This window comes from Mustela erminea, chromosome 2, assembly GCF_009829155.1.
Source record: "Mustela erminea isolate mMusErm1 chromosome 2, mMusErm1.Pri, whole genome shotgun sequence".
Taxonomy (NCBI): domain Eukaryota; kingdom Metazoa; phylum Chordata; class Mammalia; order Carnivora; family Mustelidae; genus Mustela; species Mustela erminea.
Window position 1 is genome coordinate 102,399,599 of NC_045615.1, and position 16,395 is coordinate 102,415,993.

Here is a 16,395-nt window from a genome sequence, read left to right on the forward strand (position 1 = left end):
ACCCTTGAAGAAACTTGGGTTCATATAAATCATGTAGTTTCCTCAGGGTCACCCAGCTTAGCAAATTCCAGAGCCAGGTCTCTAACTTCTGTCTGACTTCTTCCCACTGCACTCTCCTGACTTCACTGGTCTGCAGTTGGCCTTATTGTTCATTTATTCTTTCAACTACTGACATGTGTCGTTGTGTTCTGGCACATAGAGATATTTAGTGTGGGTCCAATGGATGAGTGAACGAGGGACGCTTACTCTAGTGGAGAGCAGACATTGGCCAGGGCCATACAGGGCCATCCGCAAGGCGTTATGAAGGGCCCCCTCTTTCTGGAGGCCACCAGGGAAATGTCACCAAGAATAGAGAGTGCACCTGAGCCAGGAATGCTGGGAAAGGGAGGGCAATGCAAGCAGAAAGAAGGGTGCAGCCCAGGCATGAAAAGGTTTCATTGCAGATGGGAAGACAGGGGGAGGACTTCCCAAGCAGAAGGACCCAGGGTAGCAGGACTGGTCTGGATGCTCCAGAGGCTCTGTGTCCTGTGGGGAGAGCATATTGAGGGAATGACTGGCCAGCAGAGCTGGGTCTTGAATATCTGCCAGTGCCCAGTCTACTTCCAGCATGTGTTTACAGCCTCTCGCACACATCTGCTCTGCTGTGTTCTCACACATTCTCTTTCTGGAGTTTACACAGGGAACACCTAATGGAATGTGTGGGAAACACTGGTGGTTTGCTCTGTGGTTCCTTAATTTTTTAAAGTGTGTGAATTTACTCATCCCTGCTGGTGAACTGTGAGACTTGATGGTCCATGGGCTCACCCGGGTTCCCAGCTCCTGTGACGCCTTAGCTGTGTGTGCCCTGAAGCTTAACATCATGGGCCATGACTTCCTTAGAGCCACACCTCTGGAATCCAAGGTCAGAGGTTTGTGTGTAGAGGGAGTGGCCATAGAGAATGGAGGTTTTTTTTGTTTTTTTTTTCCAAAGACAGGTCTGTGAAAGCAATATCCCTTCTATAGTGGGTCTATGCATGGACAGACATTTCTCCAAGAAAGATAGCCAAATGGCCAACAGATGCAGGAAAAGATGCTTGATATCATTCAGCAGCAGGGAAATGCAAATCAAAACTACAAAAATATGTCACCTTGCACCTGCAGAATGGTTAAAATCTAAAACACAAGAAACAAGTGTTGGTGAGGCTATGGAGAAAAAGGAAACCTCGTGCCCTATTGGTAGGAATGCAAGTGGTGCAGCACCGTGGAAAGCAGCATGGGGGCTCCTCAAAAAGAGAAAAATAAAACTATACTATGATTCAGGAATCATACTACTGGGTGTTTACCCAAAGAATACAGAAACACTAATTCAAAGGGAGACATACACCTTGTTGTTTATAACAACACCATTTACAACAGGTAAGAAATGGAAGCAGCCAAGGGATCATCAACTCATGAATGGGTAAAGAAGATGATGGAGTCAGGATTAGCACCCAGGCAGTTTACTCTCTGATCTTGCATCCTTAGCAGGTTGCAAGGATGAGTGTTGCTCCAGAGGGCTATGTGTGTTGGCTCTTTTAGGAGATCTCCATAAAAGCTGTGTGCACTGGAAAGAGAGGTCTCCTTATAGGAAGTTGTGATGCCCTTTTCAGTTATAAGTGCTGAGGCCTTCCTGGGTACTTTCTCATTGCAAGTCCAGGTTGGATTCACTCAGAGGCTGATTATGTCATGGGAATCGGTCAGCCTTAAGTGGACTGGCTTGACCCAAGCTGCTGTCAATATCACTTTTTCCAAAATATAGTCCTCATCTACAAAATGAACACAGAAATCTCTACTGTCAAGCCTGTGCATATAGATTACTTGCAACAATGGAACGGAAGTTTGCTAGTTGGGTGATAGGTGCTGTGACAGTGTCTTGAACATTGGTGGTGGCTCAGAGCTCCAGGAAGGAAAGAAAAGGAGTCACATGTATGAAGCATGCCATGGAAGGAGTGATGTTCTTTCAGGTGATCATATTTGGCACTCATGACTTTGTGAGATGAACATCTGAATCCACCAAAGCTGGTCCTAGCCTTTCTTAATTCATTGAAACGTAGCAGTGTTGATTCTGCTTCATCGTCTTTACCTGATGGTTCCTGCTCCCTGGGACATTTCCCTTCTCTGCAGGAGACACGCATACATTCTGTCCTTGGTCTTTTGTTGGCTAACTTCCTTAGATCCCATTTAAATGTCCCTTCTGAGAAGCACTGTCTGATGTCCACCTAGCCTGGTTCCCTTTTTATGCTCCCAGGGTCCTACATGTGTTGTTTTAAATACGCATCATTCTGGTGGTTTGTACAAGCCAGCATGCCTGGCTGGACAGACTCAGGGAAGGCTCTGCCTTTGTCTTATCCATCACCGTGTCCCCAGCACCTGTGCACAACCAGGTGCTGGTTGTTTGTTTTATACATAACTGCACACACAGCCAGATACAGGATAACTGCTCAGTTCATGCTTCGTAGATGAGTCAGTGAATTTTTTTTAAAGATTTATTTATTTATTTTTATTTTTATTTTTTTAACATACTAATTTAACTTTATTTAGTTTTACCTCTTTTCATTGCTTCTCGGGCTTTTGGCTAAGATCAAGAATAGTTTTACCTATTTTCAGTGTTCCAAGATTCATTGTTTATGTGCCACACCCAGTGCTCCATTCAATACGTGCCCTCCTTAATACCCACCACCAGGCTCACCCATTCCCCAAACCCCTCCCTTCCATAACCCTCAGTTTGTTTCTCAGAGTCCACAGTCTCTCATGTGTTGTCTCCCCCTCTGATTTACCTCAATTCACTTTTCCTTTCCTTCTCCTAATGTCCTCCGTGTTATTCCTTATGCTCCACAAGTAAGTGAAACCATGTGAGTCAGTGAATTTTTAGCATCTCCAATTGCACGTTGGAGGGGAACGAAGTTCAGAAACTCCCAGTGACTTACTCAGGGTCACCCACCTGGCAAGAGGCATTGGCTGGCCCGTGACTCTAAGTTTACCATCTCCACGACACCAACAGGTGCTAAAAAGGCTTGCTTCAGAGTGCTGTGGTCCATGGGCTCTGGACGTGGAAATCATTCCTGCGTTCCAAACACATATCAAGGGAAAAGAAAATGCATGATTGAACAGGAGCTTGTTTTCAACCCTTCCAGATGATCTTATTTCCATACTCGCTCACTTCAGGCGTCTGCTCAACTGTCACCTTCCAGAGACCTGCCTGAGCCCTTACTTTGAAACAACTCACCCTGAGCTTCTCCCTTCCCCATGCCTGCTTGTTTTTCTCCCTATGCTCCTACTGTCTGACACATTCCCTGTGTACCTGATGGGCCATTTGTGGTATGCCATGGAGCTGCAGTGTCATGCTGGGTGATGGAGACTCTGGCGGGTTTCTTCACAGCCACATCTATCCCCAGTGACCACAATGGTGCCTGACACCTAGAAGGCACTCAGTAAAAAAAATTGTAGAGTCAATGCAAAGTGAACAAAACACATAAATGAAAAAACCTGCATTGTCCTCATATGCTGCTTCCTGTCGTAAAAATCTATTCTCACTGAGTAATCTTATTACAGCCGTTAGACTGGAGCTCCACTCTCTGGAAAGGTCACAGTCAGCTGAAACAGCTAAAATTAAAATTTTAAACTTCATTAGCATGGAGGAGTGTGCAGTGAGGGGGGCAGTCAGACACTGAGGGCGGGGTGTACATTGAAAGATCTTCTCTGAAAATCCTGACTCCTCACAACCTTGTCAAGAGTATGTGTTGTCCGACATTTAGAATTTTGTGAATCTAATAGGTGAAAAATTGCATATGAAGGTAATTAAAAAGCTGCACTGAGATATAACTGGCATATGATAAATTTCACATACTTAGAATGTACAATGCATTTTGACTTATGGATATTGTTATACCATTATCAAAATCAAGATAATGGACATATCCATCCCCCCAGAAAAGTTTCCCTGTATCCCTCTGCAACCCTCCCTCTAGAGGCACCCCACCCCTCTTCTGGGCAACCACTGACCCGTCCTGTTACTATAGATTAGTTTGCAATTTATAGATTTTATTTATTTATTTGAAAGACAGAGATTACAAGTAGGAAGAGAGGCAGGCAGAGAAAGAGGAGGAAGCAGGCTTCCCACCAAGCAGAGAGCCCGATGCGGGGCCCGATGTGGGGTCTCGATTCCAGGACCCTGGGATCATGACCTGAGCTGAAGGCAGAGGCTTTAACCCACTGAGCCACCCAGGCGCCCCTCAAAGCTCTGTTTATAGAGAAACAGCTTGGGCGAAGAAACCCCGAGGGCAGGAATCCAAGCAGAAAGACTCCCCTTCGGAAATGGGCAATGAGTGGGAACAGGGAAGCTGGACTGGAAAGAGCTGCCACCATCTGAGCACCTGCTGTGTGGCAGCCTCTGTAGACGGCAGTTGTAGAAGAAGAGGAGCTGCAGCGGCTATCGTCCTGCTTGCTGCTGCCTTGTCTTTGGAATACCCTTCCTAAATTTGGAAACTCTCCCTCCTCGTTGGATGTGCAACCCTGAAGTAGAGCTCAGTAACTCACTTTCCCAGCTCCCCCTGCAATTCAGGACAGGTGTGTGACTCCAGCTTCGCCAGTAAGATGCAGGGAGGCAAATCTCTGATTTGGAAAAAATGATTGGATGAGGCACGCGCCTAGGGAAATCCACTTGTGCGCGAGAATTACAGCAGAGGCTGCTCTCCGGGAGGGGCTCTGGATTTCTGGGCTCCAGCCTCACAGACTGTCCTGAGACAAGATGTCTGGGTTCAGTGGAAGTGGCAGCAGGGACACTGGGACATTTAGCCACCAACCCTGGTCCTCAGGCCTTTTGTGGGGGGAGTCGTCTAGGAGGTCTCTTATACCTGTGAATTGGTGCTGGTGAATCTCTGGCTATTGCCTATTATTTCAGGATTGTCAGTAAGAAGAGATACATTTGAAACTTGTAGCTTCTTCACAGCGCGCGCGCGCACACACACACACGCCCAAGGGAGAAAGAGAGAGAGAAATTTTCCTTGTTTTCCTTAGAGAGTAGGGACAGTGGAAATTAACAACCGTTGTGCTGCAACACCAACCATTCCCTTTGTTCATTGGAATAGGGATCTAGCATTTTCTATTGTCAAAAGATGTGCTAGGAGGGAGGAGTCAAGATGGCGGAGAAGTAGCAGGCTGAGACTGCTTCAGCTAGCCGGAGATCAGCTAGATAGCTTATCTAAAGATTGCAAACACCTGAAAATCCATCGGCAGATCGAAGAGAAGAAGAAAAGCAATTCTGGAAACAGAAAAACAACCACTTTCTGAAAGGTAGGACCGGCGGAGAAGTGAATCCAAAGCGACGGGAAGATAGACCCCGGGGGGAGGGGCCGGCTCCCGGCAAGCGGCGGAGCAACGGCGCACAAAATCAGGACTTTTAAAAGTCTGTTCCGCTGAGGGACATCGCTCCAGAGGCTAAACCGGGAAGAAGCCCACGCGGGTTCAGCGTGGCCTCAGGTCCCGCAGGGTCACAGAAGGATCGGGGGTGTCTGAGTGTCGCAGACCTTGCGGGTATTGGAACGGGAAAGCCAGCTACAGAGACAGAGCCGACAGTAAGCTCACAGCTCGGTGTTACCTTGAACTAGTCGCAGGCTCGGTGAGCTTGCAGCGCGGCCGGAGGTCAGGCAGACGGGAGTAACTGGGCGCTGTTTTCTGAGGGCGCACTGAGGAGTGCGGCCCTGGGCTCTCGGCTCCTCCGGGCCGGAGACCAGGAGGCCGCCATTTGTATTCCCGTCCTCCGGAACTCTACGGAAAGCGCTCAGGGAACAAAAGCTCCTGAAAGCAAACCCGAGCGGATTACTCACTCCGGCCCCGGGTAAGGGCGGTGTAATTCCGCCTGGGGCAAAGACACTTGAGAATCACTACAACAGGCCCCTCCCTCAGAAGATCAACAAGAAATCCAGCTGAGACCAAGTTCACCTACCAAGGAGTGCGGTTTCAATACCAAGGAGAGCAGCAGAATTCCAGAAAAGGAGAAAGCCAAGCACGGAACTCATGGCTTTTTCCCTGTGATTTTTGTTTTAGTCTTGCAGTTAATTTTTTTTTCTTTTTCATTTTTTGTTTTTTTTTTCTCGCCTTCGGGTAAAATTTTTTTTTTTTTAACAGTTACCTTTTTCTTTTTTAACGATTTTTTACTAGTTTATCTAATATATATATTTGTTCTTTTTTACATTTTTCTTAGGTGTTTTCTTTTTTTTTAATTCTTTTCTTTTCTTTTTTTTTCTTTTTTCTTTCTTTTTCTTTCTTCCTTTTTGAACCTCTTTTTATCCCCTTTCTCCCCCCCACGATTTTGGATCTCTTCTAATTTGGTTAAAGCATTTTTTCCTGGGGTTGTTGCCACCTTTTAGTATTTTACTTGCCCCTTCATATACTCTTATCTGGACAAAATGACAAGACGGAAAAATTCAACACAAAAAAAAGAACAAGAGGCAGTACCGAAGGCTAGGGACCTAATCAATACAGACATTGGTAATATGTCAGATCTAGAGATCAGAATGACAATTCTCAAGGTTCTAGCTGGGCTCGAAAAAGGCATGGAAGATATTAGAGAAACCCTCTCAAGAGATATAAAAGCCCTTTCTGGAGAAATAAAAGAACTAAACTCTAACCAAGTTGAAATAAAAAAAGCTATTAATGAGGTGCAATCAAAAATGGATGCTCTCACTGCTAGGATAAATGAGGCAGAAGAAAGAATTAGTGATATAGAAGACCAAATGACAGAGAATAAAGAAGCTGAGCAAAAGAGGGACAAACAGCTACTGGACCACGAGGGGAGAATTCGAGAGATAAGTGACACCATAAGACGAAACAACGTTAGAATAATTGGGATTCCAGAAGAAGAAGAAAGAGAGAGGGGAGCAGAAGGTATACTGGAGAGAATTATTGGGGAGAATTTCCCCAATATGGCAAAGGGAACGAGCATCAAAATTCAGGAGGTTCAGAGAATGCCCCTCAAAATCAATAAGAATAGGCCCACACCCCATCACCTAATAGTAAAATTTACAAGTCTCAGTGACAAAGAGAAAATCCGGAAAGCAGCCCGGGAAAAGAAGTCTGTAACATACAATGGTAAAAATATTAGATTGGCAGCTGACTTATCCACAGAGACCTGGCAGGCCAGAAAGAGCTGGCATGATATTTTCCGAGCACTAAACGAGAAAAACATGCAGCCAAGAATACTATATCCAGCTAGGCTATCATTGAAAATAGAAGGAGAGATTAAAAGCTTCCAGGACAAACAAAAACTGAAAGAATTTGCAAATACCAAACCAGCTCTACAGGAAATATTGAAAGGGGTCCTCTAAGCAAAGAGAGAGCCTACAAGTGGTAGATCAGAAAGGAACAGAGACCATATACAGTAACAGTCAACTTACAGGCAATACAATGGCACTAAATTCATATCTCTCAATAGTTACCCTGAATGTTAATGGGCTAAATGCCCCTGTCAAAAGACACAGGGTATCAGAATGGATAAAAAAACAAAACCCATCTATATGTTGCCTCCAAGAAACTCATTTTAAGCCCGAAGACACCTCCAGATTTAAAGTGAGGGGGTGGAAAAGAATTTACCATGCTAATGGACATCAGAAGAAAGCAGGAGTGGCAATCCTTATATCAGATCAATTAGATTTTAAGCCAAAGACTATAATAAGAGATGAGGAAGGACACTATATCATACTCAAAGGGTCTGTCCAACAAGAAGATCTAACAATTTTAAATATCTATGCCCCCAACGTGGGAGCAGCCAACTATATAAACCAATTAATAACAAAATCAAAGAAACACATCAACAATAATACAATAATAGTAGGGGACTTTAACACTCCCCTCACTGAAATGGACAGATCATCCAAGCAAAAGATCAGCAAGGAAATAAAGGCCTTAAACAACACACTGGACCAGATGGACATCACAGATATATTCAGAATATTTCATCCCAAAGCAACAGAATACACATTCTTCTCTAGTGCACATGGAACATTCTCCAGAATAGATCACATCCTCGGTCCTAAATCAGGACTCAACCGGTATCAAAAGATTGGGATCATTCCCTGCATATTTTCAGACCACAATGCTCAAAAGCTAGAACTCAACCACAAAAGGAAGTTTGGAAAGAACCCAAATACATGGAGACTAAACAGCATCCTTCTAAAGAATGAATGGGTCAACCGGGAAAGTAAAGAAGAATTGAAAAAAATCATGGAAACAAATGATAATGAAAATACAACGGTTCAAAATCTGTGGGACACAACAAAGGCAGTCCTGAGAGGAAAATATATAGCGGTACAAGCCTTTCTCAAGAAACAGGAAAGGTCTCAGGTACACAACCTAACCCTACACCTAAAGGAGCTGGAGAAAGAACAAGAAAGAAACCCTAAGCCCAGCAGGAGAAGAGAAATCATAAAGATCAGAGCAGAAATCAATGAAATAGAAACCAAAAAAACAATAGAACAAATCAACGAAACTAGGAGCTGGTTCTTTGAAAGAATTAATAAAATTGATAAACCCCTGGCCCGACTTATCAAAAAGAAAAGAGAAAGGACCCAAATAAATAAAATCATGAATGAAAGAGGAGAGATCACAACTAACACCAAAGAAATACAAACTATTATAAGAACATACTATGAGCAACTCTACGCCAATAAATTTGACAATCTGGAAGAAATGGATGCATTCCTAGAAACATATAAACTACCACAACTGAACCAGGAAGAAATAGAAAGCCTGAACAGACCCATAACCAGTAAGGAGATTGAAATAGTCATTAAAAATCTCCAAACAAACAAAAGCCCAGGGCCAGACGGCTTCCCGGGGGAATTCTACCAAACATTTAAAGAAGAACTAATTCCTATTCTCCTGAAACTGTTCCAAAAAATAGAAATGGAAGGAAAACTTCCAAACTCATTTTATGAGGCCAGTATCACCTTGATCCCCAAACCAGACAAGGATCCCACCAAAAAAGAGAGCTATAGACCGATATCCTTGATGAACACAGATGCGAAAATACTCAACAAAATACTAGCCAATAGGATTCAACAGTACATTAAAAAGATTATTCACCACGACCAAGTGGGATTTATTCCAGGGCTGCAAGGTTGGTTCAACATCCGCAAATCGGTCAATGTGATACAACACATCAATAAAAGAAAGAACAAGAACCATATGATACTCTCAATAGATGCTGAAAAAGCATTTGACAAAGTACAGCATCCCTTCCTGATCAAAACTCTTCAAAGTGTAGGGATAGAGGGCACATACCTCAATATCATCAAAGCCATCTATGAAAAACCCACTGCAAATATCATTCTCAATGGAGAAAAACTGAAAGCTTTTCCGCTAAGGTCAGGAACACGGCAGGGATGTCCATTATCACCACTGCTATTCAACACAGTACTAGAGGTCCTAGCCTCAGCAATCAGACAACAAAAGGAAATTAAAGGCATCCAAATCGGCAAAGAAGAAGTCAAATTATCACTCTTCGCAGATGATATGATACTATATGTGGAAAACCCAAAAGACTCCACTCCAAAACTGCTAGAACTTATACGGGAATTCAGTAAAGTGTCAGGATATAAAATCAATGCACAGAAATCAGTTGCATTTCTCTACACCAACAGCAAGACAGAAGAAAGAGAAATTAAGGAGTCAATCCCATTTACAATTATACCCAAAACCATAAGATACCTAGGAATAAACCTAACCAAAGAGACACAGAATCTATACCCAGAAAACTATAAAGTACTCATGAAAGAAATTGAGGAAGACACAAAGAAATGGAAAAATGTTCCATGCTCCTGGATTGGAAGAATAAATATTGTGAAAATGTCTATGCTACCTAAAGCAATCTACACATTTAATGCAATTCCTATCAAAGTACCATCCATCTTTTTCAAAGAAATGGAACAAATAATGCTAAAATTTATATGGAACCAGAAAAGACCTCGAATAGCCAAAGAGATATTGAAAAAGAAAGCCAACGTTGGTGGCATCACAATTCCAGACTTCAAGCTCTATTACAAAGCTGTCGTCATCAAGACAGCATGGTACTGGCACAAAAACAGACACATAGATCAATGGAACAGAATAGAGAGCCCAAAAATAGACCCTCAACTCTATGGTCAACTAATCTTCGACAAAGCAGGAAAGAATGTCCAATGGAAAAAAGACAGCCTCTTCAATAAATGGTGCTGGGAAAATTGGACAGCCACATGCAGAAAAATGAAATCCTTACACCACACACAAAAATAGACTCAAAATAGATGAAGGACCTCAATGTGCGAAAGGAATCCATCAAAACCCTTGAGGAGAACACAGGCAGCAACCTCTTTGACCTCTGCCGCAGCAACATCTTCCTAGGAACAACGCAAAAGGCAAGGGCAGCAAGGGCAAAAATGAACTATTGGGATTTCATCAAGATCAAAAGCTTTTGCACAGCAAAGGAAACAGTTAACAAAATCAAAAGACAACTGACAGAATGGGAGAAGATATTTGCAAACGACATATCAGATAAAAGACTAGTGTCCAAAATCTATAAAGAACTTAGCAAACTCAACACCCAAAGAACAAATAATCCAATCAAGAAATGGGCAGAGGACATGAACAGACATTTCTGCAAAGAAGACATCCAGATGGCCAACAGACACATGAAAAAGTGCTCCATATCACTCGGCATCAGGGAAATACAAATCAAAACCACAATGAGATATCACCTCACACCAGTCAGAATGGCTAAAATCATCAAGTCAGGAAATGACAGATGCTGGCGAGGATGCGGAGAAAGAGGAACCCTCCTCCACTGGTGGTGGGAATGCAAGCTTGTGCAGCCACTCTGGAAAACAGCATGGAGGTTCCTCAAAATGTTGAAAATAGAACTGCCCTATGACCCAGCAATTGCACTATTGGGTATTTACCCTAAGGATACAAACGTAGTGATCCAAAGGGGCACATGCACCCGAATGTTTATAGCAGCAATGTCCACAATAGCCAAACTATGGAAAGAACCTAGATGTCCATCAACAGATGAATGGATCAAGAAGATGTGGTATATATACACAATGGAATACTATGCAGCCATCAAAAGAAATGAAATCTTGCCATTTGCGACAACATGGATGGAACTAGAGCGTATCATGCTTAGCGAAATAAGTCAAGCAGAGAAAGACAACTATCATATGATCTCCCTGATATGAGGAAGTGGTGATGCAACATGGGGGCTTAAGTGGGTAGGAGAAGAATAAATGAAACAAGATGGGATTGGGAGGGAGACAAACCATAAGTGACTCTTAATCTCACAAAACAAACTGAGGGTTGCTGGGGAGAGGGGGTTTGGGAGAAGGGGGTGGGATTATGGACATTGGGGAGGGTATGTGCTTTGGTGAGTGCTGTGAAGTGTGTAAACCTGGCGATTCACAGACCTATACCCCTGGGGATAAAAATATATGTTTATAAAAAATAAAAAATTAATTAAAAAAAAAAAAAGATGTGCTAGGCCACCAATCATTATGCAGGAGGAAAACCAGGTTATCAAAACTCTGTGACCAGCGAGGATATCAAAACAACAAAAGTCTCCTTCACTCATTGTGGTCTGGTCTGGAAGATAATTGTGTGCGGTCTGCACAGAGTGAGAGATTTGAAATAAAGCCTAGACATGTTAATTTAAAAAAATTAGCAGGAAGTTATTCCCTCTAACCCCCAACAAGATTACAGGAAATTTGTTGGCACCTAATGGCAATCTTTTACAGAAGAAAAGTCCTTGGAATTGCTATCCCCAGAGCCTTCAGCTCCGTTACTATGAGTTAGGTTCCCTTGGGAAAGACTTTAAGTTTGAACAGTCAATGCAAACCCTCAGCCTCTCATTTTTATATGGCATCTCACAACTTTTTAAGCACATCCATTCATCCAATCCTTCAACCAGTAGTTAATGGAGCTGTATGCCAGGCACTGTTCTAGAATCAGTGAGCAGCAGTCAACACTACTTACAAATTCCTCCCTCTGTGGAGGTAACACTCTCATATCGTTCTCTCACAGCATGGACAAAGAGCTCTCTTAAATAAGTACCGTTTTCCATATGGAAAATTGGAGCTCAGGTCATATAACCTATAAGCCCTTCCCCAAATTTTTCTCTACAGGGCAACAAGACTGGTCTTTTATTTATTTATTTTTAAATATTTATTTAAGAAAGAGAGAGTGGGGGTAAGGGTAGAGGGCGAGAATGTTCAAGTGACTCCCTGCTGAGTTCGGAGTCTGATGTGCAGTATTTGATTCCACAACCCATGAACTCATGACCTGAGCTGAAACCAAGAGCCAGCCACTCAACAACTGAGCCACACAGGCACTCCAAGACTGATTAAAAAAAAAACAAAAACAAAAAAACTGCAGGTCCCTTTTATTTAAAACCCTCCAGGAATTTCTCATCACTCTTTTTTTTTTTTTTTTTAATTCAAGTTAGTTAACATGCAGTGTGTTATTAGTTTCAGGGGTAGAATTTAGTGATTCATCAGTTGCCTATAACACCCAGTGCTCATTACATCACATGCCCTCCTAATGCCCATCCCCCACCCACCCTCCTCCAGCAATCCCGAGTTTGTTCCCTAGAGTTAAGAGTCTATTATGATTTGTCTTCCCCTCAGATTTCGTCTTTTATTTTCCATCCCTTCCTCTATGATCCTCTGTTCTTTCCTTAAATTCCATGCATGAGTGAAATCATATGGTTTGTGTCTTTCTGACTGACTTTCTTAGCTTAGCATAATACCCTCTAGTTCCATCCACATCATTGCAAATGGCAAGGTTTTATTCTTTTTGAGGGATGAGTAATATTCCATCATATAAATATATATCTACACACATAACATCTTTGTCTGTTTGTCTGTTGATGGATATCTGGGAGTTCACTCTTAAGAGTAAAATTCAAATCTCTCATCATGGCCTGTAAAGCCTTGAAGGATATGCCTTCTCTTTGACCTCATCTTGCACCTCTCTCCAACTGACTCATCATAATCCACATTTGTTTTCTCTCTATCCTTCCAGTATGCCAGGTTGGGTCCTTCCTCAGGACCTTTGCACCATCTATTCCAGAACACCTTACTCTGTATACATCCTTGTCACTGTTCAGGTTTCAGCTCAAATACTACCTCCTTGGAGAGGCCTTCTCAGACTTGTCTATATTACCTTAAATTAGCCCATATGCATCCATCTTTCTTGCAACATTTGTTTTATTTTTCATATAGCACTATCAGTTTTCTTAGTCACAAGCAATGAAAACAGACTCTGGCTGATGTTTTGGGGAGGAGAAAAAACAGACTTCTAGTTATACTGGCTCATTCTTCTGTCCCTTACCAGCTGCATGGCCTGAGACAAGCTCCTTAATCTCTGTGATCTTATAAACATGTAAGTCAGGTCATGTGCTTTCCCAGCTCAAAGCCTTATAGAGACTTCCCATCTCAGGCAGAGGAAAGCCAGGCCCAGATCCATGAACAAGGCTCCCTTCCTTTCCCCTCTTCTGTGTGATGTGTGATTAGAGCTCCATCCTGAAGTTAGGACTGTGAAGATGAATAGGATTAAGGCATTAGAAGGTCTGTCATGCTGCCTGCTGGTGCTGGTAGTCTCCAGGCTCTCCCCACTCAGCTTGCCAGCTCAACTACCCACCCAAGGCAAGCAGCCCAGGAAACAGATTGATTAACAGTCTTCATCTTGAGCATCCTGAGGACTGTGTTTGAAGAAGTCTTAAAACCAGTAAATATCAAATGCTACAGTCTGTCCACTAAAAGGTTAGTCCAGAGGCAGCAATAGTCACACTCAGGTGATCCCTGAGGAGAGAGGATAAAGACACTTCACTTTAGAAGGAAGCAGGACATAATCAATCACTGCTCACCTAAAGATGGAGTGTGCAGAGAATCAATGAAAACAGAGGCTCTCCAGTTCAGCTTTTAAGAACACAACTGTGGGCTCAGTTGTACTTTAGGAGCCTGAGTCCTAGATCTTACTGTGTGACATTGGGTGTGATTGCTCCTTTTATTTGTCAACTTGCCTGGGCCACGGATTCAGATATTTGGTTGAACTTTTTGTTGGATATTTCTGTGAAGGTGATTTTTGGATGAGATTGCCACTTAAGTTCAGTGGACTTTGAGTAAAACAGATTGCCCTCCACAATGTGGGTGGGCTTCATCTAATCAGTTGAAGGTTGAGTGGAACAAAAGACAACCTCTCCTGAGCAAGAAGGAGTTATGCCCCAGATAGACTCTGAGCTTGAACTGAAACAGTACTTCTTACCTGGGTCTCTAGCATGCTCTCCTGCTGCACAGATTCTGGATTTTCCGGTGTCCTTAAAGTAAATCTCTACCTACATGTTCTGTTTCTTTGGATAATCCTGACTAACACTTTGGGCAAGTTTATTTCTTGATGAAACTGACAGTTCACTTGTCAGTAGTGAGGTAGTATGGTCAGTGGGTAAAAGCATGAATCCTAGTGTCAGTTGACATGGCTCCCCACTCCTTTCACTGGCCTGTGACCTTGAGCAAATTACTGAACCTCCTTGTGCCTCAAGCTCAAAAGCAAGGGAGGTAATCATGCTAACTTTCTTGTGGGGTTAGTGTGAGAATTAAATAATCTAGTTTCCATGCATGCTGACCAGCTTTAGCTGCACTGGACACTACCAGGAGAAGCACCACCTCAGAGTGTGTGAAGACTGAGAAATGTATGAAACCACAGAACATAGCAGTGAACACTCTAGGTCATCAGGCTCACTGCCAGTTCTTAATACCTGTTAGATGGCATTGTTGTTGTTGTTTTTACATTAATTAATTAATTTATTTGACAGAGAGAGAATGAGAGATCACAAGTAGGCAGAGAGGCAGGCAAAGAGAGAGAGGGAGAAGCCGGCTCCCTGCTCAGCCGAGAGCCCAATGTGCGGCTCGATCCCAGGACCCTGAGATCATGACCTGAGCCAAAGGCAGGGGCTTAACCCACTGAACCACCCAGGTGCCCCTTAGATGGCATTGTTAATTTTTGTTTGTAAATGAGTGAAATCTTATTCACAAAATGAGTACAAATTCAATCCAGGCCATAAGAAGTTGGAAATACCTTTTTCTTTTAAATTTGGATTGGAACTTTATTGAGTCTGTAGGACAGTTTACCAAGAATTGACAATAATATCCATAAGCATAGCAAACCTAATTTACTTTTTGAGATGGTCAGATGTCTGGTAATCTCAGTCATGTGGAATCTGTTGGGAAATCCAGGAATTGGGATATCCTTGAGACATATGGGGTCCATACCATCCAAAGCCACACAAATGATTCTGTGCAAAGAGTCAGGGAAGGTACTCAAGTCCTGGGCCGCCAGGCTGCTGGATCAGTGTCATCTCTAAAACGAAGCATCAGAGAAATAATTGACTTTCTAACCCTTGGCCTTTCATCTTGTTCAGCATCCAGCCTGGTGCCTTCTATACCTGGAAGGACATGCACTTCTATTGAATTGCTCGTAACATTAACACACTGAGCCACCCAGGCACCCCCAAATTGCTCGTAACATTAAGAAGTTAAGATCAAAGGCAGGGGATTTGATGGATCTGGAAAATTAAAGAATTTTAAATAGAATGGCCTAGGGCCATCTTCATGAAGGATTAATCAGTTTTCCCTGTTTCCATAGCTATCAGGGCATCCACACAACGTATGTTTTTAAGTTCTGGAATGCATATCTCAGTTAATGTTTTTGTTCCATGAGGCAGGGTGATATACAAACTCAGCATGTGAGAATATCTCTAAGTATGAAATACCCAGTTTGTTCCCTATTAAGCATTTATTGAGTGCCTACTACTTCTCATGGCAGAATAAGTGCAGATGGCATTTAAAGTATGCTTTCAGCCTAAAGGAGCTCCCCTGTCTAGCTGAGTTTACATATCTCACAGTATATATTGGTATATGAATAAATAGTCAACTGCTACCAAGATTTACAGGTGGGTGAGATCGGTGTAGGCAATAGAAATAAGGGAAGACTACATTTGTATCTTTGGGGTAAATACATAGTAGTGCAATTGTTGGGTTGTAGGGTAGCTCTATTTTTAATGTCTTGAAGAACCTCCATACTGTTTTCCAGAGTTGCTGCACCAGCTTGCTTTCCCACCAACAGTGTAGGAGGGTTCCCCTTTCTCCACGTCCTTGACAACAATTGTTTCCAGAGGGACATTTGCATCCCAATGTTTATAGTAGCAATGTCCATAAAAGCCAAACTATGGAAGGAGCCCAGATGTCCATCAACAGAGGAATGGATAAAGAAGACGTGAGACACAAACATACACACACACACACACACACACACACACACACACAGAGTGGAATATTACTCAACTATCAGAAAGGA